The following is a 4274-nucleotide window of genomic DNA, read 5'->3' as shown; positions in this document are numbered from 1 at the left end:
TTGATTTTGGTTTCTCATGGGAGGTGGGGTGTATGTTGGTTGAGGGTTTTGAACATTTTGGCTTTTGTATGAGAGATTTGGGTGGAATTTGGTGTTTTCATTGTAATAGTTGGAATAAGGGGTACCACTTTTGTATGCTTAAAAAGCATTCACTTGCTCATTTGTTCCCTACATTCACTTTGGTCATGTCCCAAAGTTCCACAATTCTCACATATCCCACTTGGGATTGATGAAGATGCCACCATGGCATTAACATGATGCTTTGGTGATTTTGAGGCTTCTTTAAGCTTAGCCATAGCTTTTTCAAAATTCAAGTTGATGGTATCAATATGAGCACTAAGTTGAGCACCCAATTGAGTAATAGAGTGCACTTCATGCTTTCCTCCTCTAGTAGCCTTGCGAGGTCTACTATATTGTGAATTATGGACCGCCATTTCCTCAATCTTGTTCCAAGTTTGATTATCGTCAACTTCGGTGAACATACCATTTGATCCCATGTTGAGAATGTTTCTTGAGTCTTCATAAAGACCATTCCAAATTGTTGTGCCAAGAACCACTCGCTAAGTCCATGATGAGGACATGAGCGACAAATTCCTTTGAATCGCTCCCAAGCTTCATACAAAGATTCTTCTTCCCTTTGCTTAAAACCCGTAATTTGAGCTCTTAGCATGTTAGTCTTTTCCGGAGGGTAGAATTTTTTGTAGAAAACTAGAGCCAACTTCTTCCAAGAGTCAATTCCAAGATTAGCTTTATCAAGGCTCTTCAACCATTGTTTCGCGGTGCCAATTAGAGAAAAAGAAAATAAGACCCATTGAATTTGGTCTTGAGTCACTCCGGTTTGTGAAATCGCATCACAATAGTCACAAAAAGTCTCCATGTGGGAATGAGGGACTTCACTAGGCATCCCCCCAAATTAGCTTCTTTCGACTAATTGGATAAATGCGGATTTTGCAATGAAATTTCCGGTTAAGTGTTATGGTGTGGGAGTACCATTGGGTAGGTTCTCCTCGGTTGGTACGGAATGTGATGAAAACTTAGGCATTGTGGGGTGGTTGTGTGATTGATTCTGTGTTGGGTTCTCCTCACCTTCTCTTGAAAAAGGGTTGATGAACTCAATAGTATTTGGTTGAATATCTACAACATCACCAATACCTCTCAAATGATTTCTAGCAAGTCTTCTATTGGTTGTCAAAGTCCTTTCAATTTCGTGATCAATGGGTAACAAGTTACCTTGTGATCTTCTAGACATGCAAAATATCAAACAACTCGAAAAAAATTAGAACAAACCTTGAGGAGTTTTACTTCCCCAAGGCAAAGAAAGACAAAACTAATAACAATCAAAGAAAATCAAATCAAGATAACACCGTCCCCGGCAACGGCGCCATTTTTGGTCGATCGCTTTCTTAGCTTAGATTTCGGTTACTTGTCGTTAGGAGCACCTAAACCAAAACAATATTTATAACTTCACAAACAACTCTACTACTAGTAAAGAGGTAAGTAAAGGTCGGATCCCAAGGGACGGGTATTGATGTAGAATTTTCGATTGCAAGTAGTGGTGTCTAGGGGTGTCACAATTTGGGTTGAGATAAGAAGATCACTAAACTAAATAACAAAAAAAAGTAAACAAGCAAGATGACTAAAATGAGATGTAAACAATTGATTAAAAGCACTAGGGTATCATGGGTTCATAGGGGATTCATGGGAATTGATCATACAAACATATTCTCAAATTATAAGCAAGCAATTATTGTTGTGATAGGATCGAGTTGGTTTATATCTTACAATCCTAGGAAGGTTTGGGTCCCGGAGCCGAATCGATTAGATTGTACAACACCTACAAGTCGACTTAATCCTCCCTACTCTACTATATGCATGGTCTAATGAGACTCGAGTTAGTTTATGTCTTACAAGTCTCATTGAAAAGGTAAGTGATGGGTAAAAAATGCAAGGATTCATAGGCTCGCATTTCGTCAAACATAACATGTGCATAAGTTGAGATCACAACAAGCAAGCAAATAAATTATGAAAAATATTAAATTAAGCATGAATCATCCCTCATGTTGGTTTCCCCTAATTCCCCATTAACCCTAGTTAAGGAAACTACTCACTCGTTATCAAGTTTAACATGTTAACAAGGTTGTCAATCATATTAACAAAGCAAAACATGATGAATAAATGAAGATGATTAACAATAATTAAAAAGAGATTAAGAGAATTATACCTAATGATGATTCCAAAATAATAATGCAAAGAATAATAGAAGTACTTGATGATTGATGGAAGGTTGTGAATCTCCCAATAAACCCAAATAATCTTCAATTGCCTAAAATAAAAGATGAACAATAGAGAAATTAAGGAAATGAGATTTGTATTAATAGTTGATTAGAAGTTGATTACAAGATTAAAGAGAGATTAGAATAATATAAACTACACTAAAGATTGATAAGAAGAACATGATAATCTAATTAGACTAATGGGGTATTTATAGTGGGGATTAGGTGCACAAATTAGGGTTAATAAGGGCTTAAATGACGATTAAGTCCTTGAGGAATCGCTCCTCTCAAGAAAAGATGCGGGTCTTCTTTTAGCTAGTCTTTCAAAAATATACGCATCTCGAATGAAGAAAGAAGGGGGTGTGTTTCTCTGGAGGACAATCCGAGCGTCCAAGGGTCGGGACGGGCGGATTGGGGAGCTTCTGGACGAGCGGCCTGGCAGCTTAGACAAGCGTCCTGGGGAGCTTCTGGACGGGCGTCCCAAGGGGTGAGACGAGCGGATCTTAGCTCAGCTTCCATTTCTTCTTTTCTTCTTTTCTTCTTTCAACAATCCTCCGGGATTTTGTCGGGGATGCCAGGATCTTTTTCATCATTGCCCATCTACTACATTATGTACAAAGGCCTTCTAGTCTTGTCTTCTCTTTGATGCTTGGTCATTAGATTCGATCAATTTAGCTCTTTTTTGCCATGAAAATGCAAGGTTTGCACTCCTCTCCTACCAAGGAAACAAAACCTCAAAGAATATGCAAAACAAAGGACTAAAGATAGTAAATGACCCAATTATGCACTAAAAAGCATAGGAACGAGGCTAATTCGGGGACTAAATATGCTCAAATCTTGATCACATCATATCTAATTCTTTTTTTTTTTTGGAAGAGTTTAGTAGTTATTAGTTAACTATGCCAGGAGGTAGAAAAAAAAGTCGTTCGAGCATATCAAGTACAGAATCTACTCTTCAAAACGAGGACAATGAGGTGTCTACTCAAGTTTTAGTAAAGGAAAGAAAAAGTTTAAGAAGACACCAGCCCCGATGACTAAGGATGGGAAAATCATTTTATCTTCCGAGGATAATATGTGGTAAGTATGTTTATAAGATTCTAATTGATTGTTGTGTGGTTAAACATGATTATGACCATCTATATGTGTAGAGATATTCACTAATTTAAACTGATCTTCTTACGCTCAAAACATCAGGGCATTCAATAAGTTTTAAAAAGACCTACTAAATTTGTTCAAATTGTCATAGAAATCACTACAGCTGTAAGACAATAAGGAATTCTAACTTATCAACGAAGTAATTACAACTAATAGTAGTCCGTAGTTCTTTATGCAAGAAAACCAACTTTGATCTAAACGTTGTTAGGTGGGGAGTTAGAACCCGAGTTTGACCATTTTTTCTAGCAAATTTTAGACATTTTTATACAAAATGCAAGTTTTCAAGTCATCCGTATTGTGGCTTTGCTTTTATATTTTGGTGTTAGTTCCTATACTCCTAGAATACACATGTCTATGTTTTAAAACATAGAATTATTATTATTATTGAATCTAGTAAAAAATGGTGGAGTGCAATTCACAATGTCAATGATCGACATCTTTTCAAGATTCACATATGTAACATAGCAACATAGAGGATGGACTAGGCAGTATGGAGTCTGATCTGATAGATGAACCATCTCAACTAAAACCGTGATGGTTGAGGCCAACTATTATAATTATCCTATTACGCTCCCTCACTCAAATGCCCATTGGGCTTGAAGAGTGGTTAGTTGTGCACCGGCTCCCCCGTACCGTGTGCTGGAATTCCACTTAGGAGTTTTTGAGGTTGCCAGGATTTAAACCCGTGACCTTCAGTCACGATGGCTCTTGATACCATGATAGATGAACCATCTCAACCAAAACCTTAAGGTGATGGTTGAGACCCAACTATTATAATTATCCTATTATGATCCTCATGTCTTTGATGTAAAGGAGTTAAAAAAATAGTCATGAATTTTGCAACCA

General features: G+C 37.3%; 1 non-coding gene across 1 annotated transcript; it reads left to right on the top strand.

The window, feature by feature from the left end:
- Positions 1-563: 563 nt before the first annotated feature.
- LOC141637091 (small nucleolar RNA R71) lies at positions 564-670 on the top strand. Its single transcript, XR_012541653.1, has one exon. It is a non-coding gene; the product is annotated as a small nucleolar RNA R71 (small nucleolar RNA).
- Positions 671-4274: the final 3604 nt, after the last annotated feature.

The sequence above is a fragment of the Silene latifolia genome, chromosome Y (genome assembly GCF_048544455.1).
Source record: "Silene latifolia isolate original U9 population chromosome Y, ASM4854445v1, whole genome shotgun sequence".
Classification (NCBI taxonomy): domain Eukaryota; kingdom Viridiplantae; phylum Streptophyta; class Magnoliopsida; order Caryophyllales; family Caryophyllaceae; genus Silene; species Silene latifolia.
This window is presented reverse-complemented; position numbering and strand designations above follow the sequence as displayed.